We start from the raw sequence: 15,674 nt of genomic DNA, 5'->3' as shown, positions 1-15,674 counted from the left end.
GAGAACCTTCCAGAAGGACAACCATCTCTGCAGCACTCCACAATCAGGCCTTTATGGTAGAGTGGCCAGACAGAAGCCACTCCTCAGTAAAAGGCACATGACAGCCTGCTTGGAGTTTGCCAAAAGGCACCTAAAGACTCTCAGACCATGAGAAACACGATTCTCTGGTCTGATGAAACCAAGATTGAACTTTCTGGCCTGAATGCCAAGCGTCACATCTGGAGGAAACCTGGCACCATCCCTACGGTGAAGCATGGTTGTGGCAGCATCATGCTGTGGGGATGTTTTTCAGCGGCAGGGACTGGGAGACTAGTCAGGATTGAGGCAAAGATGAATGGAGCAAAGTGCAGAGCTCCTTAATGAAAACCTGCTCCAGAGCACTTAGGACCTCAGACTGGGGCAAAGTTTCACCTTCCAACAGGACAACAACCCTAAGTACACAGCCAAGACAACACAGGAGTGGCTTCGGGACAAGTCTCTGAATGTCCTTAACTGGCCCAGCCAGAGCCCGGACTTGAACCCGATCAAACATCTCTGGAGAGACCTGAAAATAGCTGTGCAGCAACACTCCCCATCCAACCTGACAGAGCTTGAGAGGATCTGCAGAGAAGAATGGGAGAAACTCCCCAAATACAGGTGTGCCAAGCTTGTAGTGTCATACCCAAGAAGCCTCGAGGCTGTAATCGCTGCCAAAGGTGTTTCAACAATGTACTGAGTAAAGGGTCTGAATACTTATGTAAATGTGATATTTCCTTTTTTTTTTTCTTTTTTTTTTTAATTAACAAAAATGTCTAAAAACCTGTTTTTGCTTTGTCATTATGGGGTATTGTGTGTAGATTTATCAATTTTAGAATACGGCTGTAACCTAACAAAAGTCTAGGTGTCTGAATACTTTCCGAAGGCACTGTATCCCAGTCTAGGATATTGACACAGAGTCCTATCTCTCTTTCTCTTCAGGTGCTGGAGGAGGTTTGATCAGTAATTTTGAACAGCTGGTCAGAGGAGTCTGGAAGCCAGAGACTAATGAGCTTCTCAAGATGACCTAGTAAGTCCCCTCCTCTCCCAGAGCTCATACTGTAGGATCAGTTAGTAAGTCCCCTCCTCTCCCAGAGCTCATACTGTAGGATCAGTTAGTAAGTCCCCTCCTCTCCGAGAGCTCATACTGTAGGATCAGTTAGTAAGTCCCCTCCTCTCCCAGAGCTCATACTGTATGATCAGTTAGTAAGTCCCCTTCTCTCCCAGAGCTCATACTGTAGGATCAGTTAGTAAGTCCCCTCCTCTCCCAGAGCTCATACTGTATGATCAGTTAGTAAGTCCCCTCCTATCCCAGAGCTCATACTGTAGGATCAGTTAGTAAGTCCCCTCCTCTCCCAGAGCTCGTACTGTATGATCAGTTAGTAAGTCCCCTCCTCTCCCAGAGCTCGTACTGTAGGATCAGTTAGTAAGTCCCCTCCTCTCCCAGAGCTCGTACTGTAGGATCAGTTAGTAAGTCCCCTCCTCTCCCAGAGCTCATACTGTAGGATCAGTTAGTAAGTCCCCTCCTCTCCCAGAGCTCGTACTGTAGGATCAGTTAGTAAGTCCCCTTCTCTCCGAGAGCTCGTACTGTAGGATCAGTTAGTAAGTCCCCTCCTCTCCCAGAGCTCATACTGTAGGATCAGTTAGTAAGTCCCCTCCTCTACCAGAGCTCGTACTGTAGGATCAGTTAGTAAGTCCCCTCCTCTCCGAGAGCTCATACTGTAGGATCAGTTAGTAAGTCCCCTCCTCTCCCAGAGCTCGTACTGTATGATCAGTTAGTAAGTCCCCTCCTCTCCCAGAGCTCGTACTGTAGGATCAGTTAGTAAGTCCCCTCCTCTCCCAGAGCTCATACTGTAGGATCAGTTTGTATTATATGAATTATTTAACAAACTATTTAAGTGTCTCTGTGCGTCCACCAAAATCAAGAAACGGACAGAGTCCCGGTCTGCATAGTCAGAGATTTATTCATTGAGAATTCTGCCATCACAATTTCAGAGTCCATCTTTTATACTCACACGTCATACAAAAATCCCTCCCCTCTTTAGGCGGGCTGTAGTTTTCCACTTTAAAACTGCTCTCCTGATCATCAGTTCACACACACACACACACACACACACACACACACACACACACACACACACACACACACACACACACACACACACACACATACATACACACACACACACAAATACACACACACACACACACACATGCATACACACATACATACTCACACACATACATACAAACACACATGCATTCCTTAGTTATCGCCGTCCTCACAATATCCTGCATACTCCTTAAAAAGCCTAACAGTTTCTCTCCTCCCTAAATTGGGAGTCCCCTTTATCTTGGTTTCTCAGTTGTCTGTAGACAGTTCTCCTTGTCCTTTGTTGTCTGGTCTAACTCTTACTCACATTGCTAAATAGTAGCTCAATGTCATAGTCTTTACTGGTCCTACACTCACACATTCTAACACATTTCACACAGTTTCAGGGTGTAATAATTAGTCATTAATAATTAATCTATCAATCCACCCTTTGACTAAATATTACACACATACTCACAAAATATATGTTGTTATAGAAATGAATCACACACATTGAAGCATATAAGTTGATTTGCATATAAAAACATTAAAAATTGTCTCATTCAATACAGGTTCATCAGGGTTACCCCATGATTAAAAGCGTAACGTTACTCTTTAGCAATGGTACCTAACCTGTTTACCCACTATCTGGAAACAACAGTCTAAGCCTATAGTGAAGAACATTTGCTTCATCACATCCTGCAACATCGGTTAACTAGTACATCATACTTAAAACAAGACTTTAATACACAAAATATCATTACAATAACTTTTAAACTAGAGATTTATAGTTCTAGGAAAACATCCAGTCTCAAACTATCTGAATCGTCGTTGTCCTCCACCAAGCCTGGTGGGTCATATTCTTCATTCCTTAGGTCGGAGTCCGGGATTGGGCCGTATCTCACCATCTGTTGGGAAACTGCATTCTCCAACGCCTTGCTCACCAACCCTTGGACACAGGGAATAAGACAACATCCACAAAGAACAAGCATACCCATAGACGCGATTGCCGCGCCTAAAATAGTTACAACAATAGTTTTCCATTTACCAAACATTTGATCAAACCAACCAGTCATTGATGTATTCACCCCCCAGTTCTCAGCCCATTCTTTACCTAATGCAGTGAGACCTGCCAGTGCTCTAGTTACTGTACCATCTGGGGCTGTATTGTTGGGGATAAATATACAACAATGACCTCCCACCATCTTGTAAATCCGCCCTTCTCTGCTAAAAGCATTTCGAGAACCAAACTATTCTGCAGGTCATGAGTGAGGTGGCGGATAGTTGGCCTGAGATTCTCTTCACTGCATCCCTTGTCTAATTAACGAACCTTTGTAGATGTAATTAATCCAGTCAACATTTTAATCAATTGTAACCCACCAGAAAAACGTTGTTGTAAACCCTTCTCCAATTTGATCTGTGATTCGCATTACTTTGGTGTCTATAACATTGATAATCTCCGGGGTTCATGGTGAATTGGGGTGCCTTAGTATTATCCTTTTTAAGAGTGGTTATTTTAATATCAGAACAATTAGGTGAGGTTTGGTTTGATCCCAAATCTATCACACAAAAGAACATGGTCTGAGGCATAGGTGCAGTTACAAGGGTTGGCCTACCTGTTGAACAGGCATAACAATTCGTTTGACCCAACGCCCTAGCTGTGTAGTTCATCCACCTTACCCAGAAGTTCTCATTTGAAATTCCTTCTACTTCTCCTTGGTTCATTTCCTGCAAGAGGAAATATTCTACCCTTGGTGGTTTAGTGCTATTTAGGATTCCTTCTGAGGGCCTTCCAATTGGTATTAGACTAGTTTTTTGGTACCTCTGGTGATAACATTAGATCTACCTGCTGTTCTGTCTCGGGGGTGGAAGATTCATTTCTCTCCTGAAAAATGAACCTCAAACATATATCTGCCCCGAAATCATCAACACAGGCCCAATAGTTCCTTGCTATGTCATCTTGCATAATTGACTTTACCGTTATCACCAGTTCCGTTTTACATTTATCATGGGTTTGTTTAATTCCCCATCGGTGTACTGCGTCCATCCCATTCTCATAGTATGTTCCCCAGGTATGTTTAAACACCCTTGCCCAAGGACATGAGCGTTCCCCAGTGCAAATGTATTTACCATACCTTCTAGGACCTAACTTTCTTGTACACGCCCCCTTCTTACCAAAGCCCCCAAAACCTCCTATCTCTTCATGGGAGAAGTCGAATGGTATCTTGAATCCCCCATCTTGTCCTAAACTGACTTTAACTATTAAAATAATCATTCCCCCAATAGTCTTTCTTGGTTTCAGTATTTCTACGAGATCGAATCAGTGCCTTGGTATTATTTTGTTCATAATTTCCCTGTTTAGGTTGACCTGGATTAATCCATAATATGGTTAACATGATGATGAAGCTCTGAGTCCCCCAAAATCCCCAAAACCGCCATCCCATTCCTGTCCCTGACCCACCTGCCTGGTACTTCCCCATACCCACACCTCTATAAACACCCCACAGTGATGAAAGGTCGGGGTAGGGTTTCTTCGTTAACAGAGTTTACCCCTGAACCCTAGTGGGTCAGTTCTTCTCTTTAACTCTGTGTGTGTTCAACTGTGTTAGTATGTGGGCCTACCTTTTTGCAGTGGGTAACGTGGACCCAAGTGGCTCTCTCAGCTATTCTTATAGCGAAGGCAGTTACCAATAGGACTTGCTATGGTCCCTCCCAGCGTGACTGCTTTCAATCCTTTTTCCTCAACGATTGGATCCACACCCAGTCTCCAGGTTATATACTATGAATCACCTTCTCCTTTAATTCTCCTGTAGGACACAAATTCTTAGACATACGGTTAATGAACAATTTTCTCATGTGTTCTGCTAGTGTATTCTCTAGTTCTATGTCTGCCTGTTCTGGTCCTGCCAACTGTGGCATTCTGTAAGGTCTTCCAAACACTTTCTCAAAGGGGGATAACCCATCTTTATCTGGGGTTACTCTAAATTTCTTCCCTTCACTCCGTGATAACTCTATAAAATCAATTTCCAATTGCTGGAAGGGTTACTTAGCCGGAGGATACTCACCCCGAGGTGCCCTTTGTCTGCCCTGGTGATTATTTTGAGCACAGATAACACATCTTGAACAAAAGTAAAAAAAAAAATCAATAATAATTAGTAATCCCATATGCAACAAAGTGTTGTCTAATCTGCTCTACCATCCATCCCTCCCGTTGACACATGGCTCTGCCCGTGTGTCAATATTGCAGCATATCTAAACAGTAATTTCGGGACAATTGGTAAGCTGTCTTTGACCCATATTCCTTCCTTATTTACTGCGCCTTGCTTCACCCATCTGTGAACTTCCTTAATTGGGGCCCTACTGTAGCTCTCTATAAGTAGATGTCACGCCCTGGCCTATAGAACTCTAGCTAGTTTGGTCAGGGTGTGAATATATTCTAGGTTTTGTATTTCTATGTTTGGCCGGGTGTGGTTCCCAATCAGAGGCAGCTGTCGCTCGTTGTCTCTGATTGGGGTTCATACTTAGGCAGCCAGTTTTCCTGCCTGCATTGTGGGATTTTGTTATGTTCATGTTTAGGCTTGTGTGTTAGCCTTTGGACCGTCACGGTTAAGTTTGTTGTTTTGGTTACTGTTTCGTGTGTTTATTAGTTAATAAACATGTTCGCCGTTCACGCTGCACCTTGGTCCGTCCCGTTCCTTAACGTACGTGACAGTAGATCTCTATCTATCGAAACTTCCTCTTTTGACAACTGACTGGGACCAGATAAGTGTTTTAACCCTGCTGACAACATTTGATAATACCTCAACTTACTTCTATCCCGTAAAAGTAATCCAAGATTAGTACAATTTACTAGCAACAGGTATCCCTCATTCAGGGAAAGCTCTCTCTCTCTCTTCTGTTATTTTAATGGTTAGAATCATATATATTATTTGCCAAATTATAAATTTCTTCACACTTTTCACAGTACTATAAATTACCCTCAACTTGGTAAAATAAACTATCTTAAAGTCCTCTTCTCATGCATTTAGAATTTACCAGTGTGGATGATCAATTAACACCAGAAAGTCAAAACAGAGTTCAGAGGCAATTGAAATCATTCAACGAACTGTTCCATCCCATAGTATACTAAACATTACAATCATTCTAAATATTTCATAAATGTTACTTATCCCAAGTGTTCATTAAGTCCTCATGACATTTATTCTCATAAGAAATCATGTATATCCTAAACTCAGTCAAAACAGAAAAACTCCATAAAATTCACTGTGTGTGCTCCTTTAAGACTTATCACCTTTGACCTGTTTAAAACCCCCTAAAATCAAAATAACAAGGCTTTATAAACATCATACTAGGTGTGTTGTTTTTTTATTTGAAAACCCCAATTAAAAAACAACAACCAAAAATAGCCAGGCCCCACTTAATTTGGTAGCTCACTTTTACGACCTAAATACTGCCTAACTCCACTAAACTGCTCCCCCTATCCCTGGGCAACATTCCAATTAGATAAGCGAATCTCTTTCTCCTGGAAGAGAAATTATTCATTTTGTTAACCTTCAATTATCATCAGTAATCTAAAAATGGTAAGTACACACAAAACATGATACAGATATCCCCAGTCCTAACTCATCAATAATCGTTTGTATCAATCTAATTCCTCATAACTAATCCATAAAACCACTCAAAATTCCTAGAGTATACAATGATTATGTTTAATTGATTACCCTTCAGATCATATCCTCTTTAAATCTCACAATGATTATCGAACCCCTAAATCTGCTCCATGTTATCTCATCTCAAATGATCCATTATCAATTATTTGATCAACACTATAGGAAAATCTGTCTCCCCTTCTATTGTTCCTGTCGCCCCTGTAAATGTCATATTTCATTCATTAGCCAATACAATCACATACTCCGTGTAAGTAAGACATTATATTTTATCCCAGGCATCCCCTTAACATAATGCTATAGGAGACTTCCATCAATCCTGGAAGACACTATATAATACCACGTTTCATTAAGTTCACTACACCTTCTAATATAAACCTATAACCCCTTTCTATTATTTTAATCATCACAACCTGTTGCATTGATGTTTTTAAAATATAAACCTATTGTTTAATAAATCCACTGCATTGAGCACATCTCTCAGTGTCACGCTCTGGCTCCGGGACTGTGTTGTTTGAGCCAGGGTGTATTCATTTGGTTGTGTTGGGTATAGGGTGTGTTCATTTGTTGTGTTTGGTATTGGTTTTGTTTTCCGTGTTTGGTCAGTGACTCCCAATCGGAGGTAACGAGTGTCAGCTGTCGGCTCGTTATCTCTGATTGGGAGCCATATTTATACTGTGTGTTTTCACCTTGTGGTTGTGGGTTTTTGTTCCTGTACAGTCATTGTCACTGTGGACTTCACGAGTCGTCTTTTGTTTTGTATTTTGTGCGTTATCAATTAAAGTCATGTTCGCTCAACGCGCTGCGCTTTGGTCTGTTCATTCGTCAGACGATTCGTGACAGAAAAACCCACCACAAAAGGACCAAGCAGCGTGTCCAGGAGCAAAGAGACTGGACATGGGAGGAGGCGCCTGGTAAGGAGATCGAGAGGCTGGCGATGGCCCAGGTGGGCAAATCGTGGTCCTGGGAGGACATGCTCGGGGGCAAGGGACCTTGGGGGAAGATCAAGGCCCTGGCGAGAGAGGAGCAACGGCGTCAGCAGGGTCATCGTCGGAAGGACGAGAGGCAACCCCAAAAAGTTTTTTTGGGGGGGGCACATGGCTTGGGCGGCTGGGCAGCAGGAGGCTGCCACAGAGAGACGTGGAGAGAAGGCTACCGGATTACGGGAGCCATTGGCGAGTAGAGGGAGGGAAGCAGTTGAGGCACGGCGTGAGAGACTGAGGTGTGTTACCAGTCCGGTCCGGCCCGTTCCTGATCCCCGGTTAAGGCCAGTGGTGTGTGTTCCCAGTACGGACCGGCCTGTTCCTGCTCCACGTACGAAGCCTACGGTGTGCGTCGCCAGCCCAGCCCGGCCTGTTCCTGCTCCACGTACTAAGGCTACGGTGTACGTCGCCAGCCCAGCACGGCCTGTTCCTGCCACTCGCACCAAACCTACGGTGCGCGTCGCCAGCCTGGTCCAGCCTGTTCCTGCTACTCGCACCAAGCCAGGGGTACGAGTCGTCGGCTTGGTCCAGCCCGTTCCTGCTACTCGCACCAAGCCAAGGGTGCGAGTCGTCAGCCTGGTTCAGCTCGTCCCTGCTACTCGCACCAAGCCAAGGGTGCGAGCCGTCAGCCTGGTCCAGCCCGTTCCTGCCACTCGCACCAAGCCAAGGGTGCGAGTCGTCAGCCTGGTTCAGCTCGTCCCTGCTACTCGCACCAAGTCTGTGGTGCGTTTCGTCAGCCCTGTCCGGCCCGGTCCCGCTCTCCGCACCAAGTCAAGGGTGCGCTTCGTCAGCCCGGTCCGGCCCATTCCTGCTCCCCGCGCCAAGGCAGTGGTGCGCGTCGTCAGCCTGGTAAGGCCCGTTCGTCCTCCACGCACCAAGCCAGGGGCGCGTGTCGTCAGTCCGGCTCCGGCCAGCGGGGCTAGACAGGACCAGGGGTACTTTGGGGGGTTGGAGAGGAGGTGGGGATCAAGGCCGGAGCCAGAGCCACCGCCGAGGAGGTATGCCCGCCCAGCCCTCCCTTGTTTAGCCCGTATTGAGGCGCGGTCGCAGTCCGCGCCTTTAGGGGGGGGTACTGTCACGCTCTGGCTCCGGGACTGTGTTGTTTGAGCCAGGGTGTATTCATTTGGTTGTGTTGGGTATAGGGTGTGTTCATTTGTTGTGTTTGGTATTGGTTTTGTTTTCCGTGTTTGGTCAGTGACTCCCAATCGGAGGTAACGAGTGTCAGCTGTCGGCTCGTTATCTCTGATTGGGAGCCATATTTATACTGTGTGTTTTCACCTTGTGGTTGTGGGTTTTTGTTCCTGTACAGTCATTGTCACTGTGGACTTCACGAGTCGTCTTTTGTTTTGTATTTTGTGCGTTATCAATTAAAGTCATGTTCGCTCAACGCGCTGCGCTTTGGTCTGTTCATTCGTCAGACGATCGTGACACTCAGTCTCTCTAGGTATTGACTAATAGTCTCACTGTCTCCCTGCTTACACTCGTGGACTTTGGAGAAGTCGGCATGTCTGTGATAATATTCTCTCAGATTATTACAGAGTTGTGCCAATTTATCTCCATAAGCCCCTCCTGCTGCCCACTCTAGAACCGGCGCATTCCCATCTCCGGGAACCCAGTTTCCTCTCACTGCCGCCCAGTCCTTTAGCACTATCTGTCTGACTGCCCTCTCTAGTTCCCCTGTATTCAGCTTAAAGCTGGCGGTCAGCCCTTCCATATCTCTTCTGAACTGGTGTACCCCCGTTTTAGGGTGGGGTATCCCTTCCACTGCTCTCACTACATCTCTCTGCTTCGTTTACTAAATCCTGGCATTAGTAAATTCTATCCACACACCACCAAAAACGAATAACATATTTGCATACACATAACTAGAAAGCATGAATTGAATGCCATTCTTGCTTAAACAATGCAATTCAACATTTCTCATCACCCAATTTCTATTACTTTTTTTTTCACACAGGAAACCCTGTACAATCTCTATCCTCTATTGCTGACTTTCCATCTAACATTACTTTTCAACATTTCTCAAATCTAATTACCTCTGTTATCGACTAAAATTATAGCCACCTCTTATGAAACCCCCAATCTGTCATTGTTTAGAATACAGCAGATATAGGTAACTGTCCTTTCTAAGTAGGCTACAAATAACACCAAACACATTCCGTAGTTGACCAGCACATATTGAATTTATCTCCATAGTATTAATATCCAATGTAGTGATTGACGTTCCTTAATGGAAACCCTAAATTGGCTTTGTACAATATTATATTAATTATGTCTCACCCATGACATATGTCTACGTTTGGGTGAGCAAGTTAATATATAATTATTATTCCAATTATTATTTTATGAAGTCTCTAGCTTCTCATTCAACACAAATCCCCATCATCAAATATACTCCCAGCAGAACTGAAAAAAAAAAAAACAGACTGTGATTTCCAGGACACTGCTCCTTTGTTCTGGCCTCACTATCTCTCCGAGAGTTGGCACTCCCTTAAGGTCTCTCCCAATCTGCTCTTGGTAAACTGCAAACCTTTTAACCTCAATATGTGTTGCTGTGCTTTTCTCCACCCTATCAAAGTATTTTTAATGGTCCTGCTTATCTCTGGTCTCATTCCACTGAGGAACGCTATATTTTTAATTGCTGATGGTAGGGCGTATCATTCCCCTGTCTCTGGTCTGGCTCGGGTATGCCACTGTTTGCGTTTAAACACATCGTTAACCCTCTCTAAGTACTGGCTGACAGTCTCACTATTCTCTTGTTTACACTTATGTACTTTAGAGAAGTCTGCATGACGATGGTAATGTTCTCTGAGGCTATTACACAATTCAGTTATTTTCCCAACATACTCTCCGTGATCGGCCCATGGCAAAAGTGCCCTCTGGGCATCCCCTGAAACCCACTGCCCTCTAACGGCAGCCCAATCCTTACTATTCCTGTTTTGGGGTGGGTCATTCTTTCTACCGCTCTGGCCACGTCCTCTGTGTTCATGGCCTGTCTGCTAAATGGCATATTATGGTTGCTGGGGCCACTTTCATTCCCCACCAATAGATTAGGTAAGGCTATCAGTGGGTACTGGCCCCCTCCTACTCTCTCATCTCCTGACTAATACTGACTCCCTCCTGAGCTTAGCTCTGAATCCTCCTGTTCCTCTCTTTTCTGTTTCTTTAGATCATTACCACAATTTACATGCATTTGTTTAATCATGGACTCTAGTTTAATTACTCTCTTTTCTGTTTAATTTAGATCAGTACCACAATTTACATGCATTTGTTTAATCATGGATTCCAGTTTAATTACATCAAGTCGCCCAGTAAAGCCATATTTTTTATTTTTTTATTAGGTAAATAATACACATTTCGTTTGTCTCTAATTTCCATGTATTTCTCATCCCCAGTAAATTCTGGGACCTCTTGTGAGGATTTGCCTCCCATGGTTGGTACTGTTAAAAATCCCTTAGCCACCTCTTCTATATAACAAGTTATTCAAAACAGTTTCACACCACACCTGGAATCACCCCTTCCTGTATAGGTACAACAGGTTGACTAGTCCCCCAGAATTATCTCCTACTCTACGGAGGAATTTATCCCCACAATGTAATCTTGATAATTCCTGACAGTCCCATACAACAGGAATGGGTTCTCTATACAACCACCTGGAATTATTCATAGATGTGACTTTTGAACAAATATTAGGTCTCACACGTATACAACCTTACATGATTATTGGTTAACACCATCGGTAACCCGGAGTTTGTAAGGCTCCAGTTTCATGAAACGGATAGAGTTACGGCAAAATCTACAGTTGTTTGTGACTTTTGACTTGACTAATATTCAATTTCTCACACATGCTATCTTGAGCCACTCCTTTGTTGCTTTGGCCATGTGTTTTGGGTCATTGTCATGCTGGAATACCCATCCACGACCCATTTTCAATGCCCTGGCTGAGGGAAGGAGGTTCTCACCCAAGATTTGACGGTACATGGCCCCGTCCATCGTCCCTTTGATGCAGTGAAGTTGTCCTGTCCCCTTAGCAGAAAAACACCCGCAAAGCATAATGTTTCCACTTCCATGTTTGACGGTGGGGATGGTGTTCTTGGGGTCATAGGCAGCATTCCTCCTCCTCCAAACACGGCGAGTTGAGTTGATGCCAAAGAGCTCGATTTTGGTCTCATCTGACCACAACACTTTCACCCAGTTCTCCTCTGAATCATTCAGATGTTCATTGGCAACCTTCAGACGGCCCTGTAAAAAAACATATGGGGGATAGGAAGTGATGCAAACAATTACATTGATGGAAGTTACAATCTATCTGCAATATTAAAGCTGAATGTATCCTATGTTTGGCATGACAATGACTAGCAACGCCTCGCCCACCTGAGGATCTGTCTTTTTCTCTTTCTTGTGCTTGAGCAAAATCCACTTGTCTTTTAAATCTCACTGTATTCATTGCTTTAATTTGACTCCTGCGACTATTTCATACTTCTGTCATTTTCCCCCCCCGTTAACGTTACGCCCACGGAAATGTTTGTGATGACCTGTCAAACACACCCCGGTAATGGCTGAAATGGGCTCAGTGGAATACATTGTCTCTCCGTTGCATCTATAAGAACGCTAAAGCTTAGTCTGGGATTTAACGTATCGTCTCGACACGTCACAAGAAAGAGAAGAAAGATAACTTTATTTTTACGGGTGTTAATTTTTGTGGAATTGAAAAAAGTAATAGTTTAATACAGTTGAAATGATTACAAATGAAATTCCCTGAAATGAAAGCAACTTCCGAAAATGAACACTCGGATTATAGTGATATTATGTCTGATCTCGCAAACAATGTAAAGTATGTTTACATGTAAATGGGTGAAATCTAGAGCCAAGCATGTTGATTTTTAATCCGCATTTGACACACGTGTGTAATTATGCAACAGAACGTGACAACAACAGTAATTAATGAGGCAGTCTAGACAGCACAGGTGAGTCCATGTAGACCTAGGCCCCTAGATAGAGCAAGGTGTTGGTGGTTGCAGCCCCATTCCACCCCTTTACGTTAATTTATTAATATATGCAAATACACCCAGTGTATTTATGCAAATTAGGCACATTATCATTTTCTTTATTTTAACACAAAATACCTGATACCATTAGAAAATGTAGATATGAGTGCAATCTAAGATAAAAAAATTAATAAAATAAACATTTGACAATAAATTGAATATCTGAATTCCCACCAAAATCCCTGGACTCATTAATTGTTATAAGGTTTGGAGGATCTTCATCTTCATCTTCATCCATTGTCCAACTGTTGCGTTTATTAGAATTGTTTCAAAAACAAATTGACAATTTTGATGACCGTTGCTACAATGACTGTTGCTACAATGACGTGTCAAACTCATTCCATGGAGGGCTGAGTGTCTGCAGGTTTTCGATCCACCCTTGTACTTGATTGATGAATTAAGGTCACTAATTAGTAAGGAACTCCCCTCACCTGGTTGTCTAGGTCTTAATTGAAAGGAAAAACCAAAAACCTGCAGACACTCGGCCCCCCTTGGAATGAGTTTACACCCCTGCAGTAGGCTTTACAGCACAAACAGATCTGAGACCAGGCTAGGTCTGTGTGATGTTGTACACAGAAACCCAATGATGGAATTGGAGATTCACTGAGTGACACGTCGGTTACTGGCTGGCTGAGTATGTAGACTTTTGACTTTGATCTCTAAAACCCTGTGATGAGTGATGATGCATGTCTGGTAGTGTCTCCTTATTCTCGAGAGAGAGAGAGAGAGAGAGAGAGAGAGAGAGAGAGAGAGAGAGAGAGAGAGAGAGAGAGAGAGAGAGAGAGAGAGAGAGAGAGAGAGAGAGAGAGAGAGAGAGAGAGAGAGAGAGAGAGAGAGAGAGAGAGAGAGAGAGAGAGAGAGAGAGAGAGAGAGAGAGAGAGAGAGAGAGAGAGAGAGAGAGAGAGAGAGAGAGGAGAGAGAGAGAGAGAGAGAGAGAGAGAGAGAGAGAGAGAGAGAGAGGGAGAGAGAGAAGAGAGAGAGAGAGAGAGAGAGAGAGAGAGAGAGAGAGAGAGGGGATCCTGAGTGCCTACCTGCTGTGATCTGTTCATAGCCATAAAGATGAGGTTACTGTCCTGGCTGACCTCTGAGTTGACCTCTTACCTCTAACCTCTGACTCTGTGTGCAGCCCTACTAAGATCACCCTGATAGGAGCGGTGCTGTTTGCCCTGCAGCAGACCCAGTACCTGCCCATCAGAAGCACCACCTCATGCTGCTGTACACCGTCTTCACCGTTGTCAACAAAGTTAGTCACTAACCTGACCCTGATCCTAACCCCTGACCCTGACCCTATCCCTAGCCTGAACCCTAACCCTAACACTCACAGGGCAGGGCCTCTACAAAGACATAGGGCCAGTTTCCTGGACCCAGATCAAGATAGATAAAGCCTACACCTGGACCAAAAAGCATGCTCAATGGAGAATCTCTGAAAATACTTTTTAGTCCAGAAATGGCTTCAATCTCGATCTGGGAAACCTCCCGATACATAATGTTTATGGCAATCAAACAACATTCTTTCTCCATGTTGACTGTCTCACAGCATCCAGTCCATGTTATTTGAATGACCTACCTTACTTATATTTAGATATGACTCAACTTTAGACTTAGTATTGCCCCTAGCAGTAGAATTTTTGCATAATTCATCTCGTTGCATCATTCCTCCTCAATCCTCTCACTCTGAGAGAGGTCTTCTGCTCTTGACATCTTAATAAATCTAACCACAGGTTTTCAGAACGCTCCCAACTGTTAGATTAGAGTTCACCCATCACACCAATAAAGTTACATTTAATCTGATAAGTCATTTGATAAGTCATTTGATAAGTCATCTGATAAGTCTTCTGTCTACTTCCTTATGAGTCATTCTGTAGTCAGTGTATTCTCATCACTCCACCCTGTCTCTCCTTCTCTTAAAACCCTTCCATCTATTTCTTTTTTCCCCAGACAAATATGATGCTGACCGGCTCCTCCTCTTCACCCTTCGCTCCCATCGAGTCTGTTGTGCACCGCACGTTCTTTGCCTGGCCATCACCATCCACATGTACCATTTTCACCTCTGAGACCAAGACCCCTGTAGTGAAGAAACCGTCCACAGATAGCTCCTTGACCACTAAGAAGGGCACCGGCGAGAGCTTGAGCGGCGCAGCGGTCCCCGAGACCTCCAAGACCCCATGGTCCCCGTCCAAGACTGCAGCACACAACAGGGGAAAGGCCTCACAGAAGAAGGCCAAAGAGCAGCCAGAGAACACTGAGACGGAGAGCTGCAAGAAGAGTGACTAGAGCTCTTATACTGCATTGTACTGAATATTAATATAATCTATAGAACGGACAGTTGTTTAGCACACTGCAATTTGACTGGTAAAGCCATGGGTACACTTAATGGGGCTGTCCATTCTATAAATTATATGTATATGCTGTACTGCCCTCCTTATCCTGGCTAGGACAATCTATTCTCTGTGTCCTGTCGTCCTGTGTCATCCTGTCGTCCTGTCGTCCTGTGTCGTCCTATCGTCCTGTGTCGTCCTGTCGTCCTGTCGTCCTGTCGTCCTGTCATCCTGTGTCGTCCTGTGTCGTCCTGTGTCATCCTGTCGTCCTGTGTCGTCCTGTGTCGTCCTGTCGTCCTGTGTCGTCCTGTCGTCCTGTCATCCTGTGTCGTCCTGTGTCGTCTTGTCGTCCTGTCGTCCTGTGTCGTCCTGTCGTCCTGTCGTCCTGTGTCGTCCTGTCGTCCTATCGTCCTGTGTCGTCCTGTCGTCCTGTCGTCCTGTCATCCTGTGTCGTCCTGTGTCGTCCTGTGTCGTCCTGTCGTCCTGTGTCGTCCTGTCGTCCTATCGTCCTGTGTCGTCCTGTCGTCCTGTCGTCCTGTCATCCTGTGTCG

General features: G+C 44.3%; 1 pseudogene across 1 annotated transcript in view; it reads left to right on the top strand.

Moving 5' to 3' along the window:
* LOC311118456 (trimeric intracellular cation channel type B-like) overlaps positions 1 to 15,079 on the top strand; it is a 38,745-nt pseudogene extending 23,666 nt beyond the window's left edge. Inside the window, exons 4-6 of the transcript in view lie at positions 958 to 1,045; positions 13,932 to 14,048; positions 14,744 to 15,079. The product of the transcript in view is annotated as a trimeric intracellular cation channel type B-like (transcript). The remainder of the gene's footprint in view (positions 1 to 957; positions 1,046 to 13,931; positions 14,049 to 14,743) is intronic.
* The last annotated feature ends 595 nt before the right edge of the window (positions 15,080 to 15,674 follow it).

This window comes from Coregonus lavaretus, assembly GCF_964263955.1.
Source record: "Coregonus lavaretus genome assembly, contig: HAP1_SCAFFOLD_2388, whole genome shotgun sequence".
Taxonomy (NCBI): domain Eukaryota; kingdom Metazoa; phylum Chordata; class Actinopteri; order Salmoniformes; family Salmonidae; genus Coregonus; species Coregonus lavaretus.
This window is presented reverse-complemented; position numbering and strand designations above follow the sequence as displayed.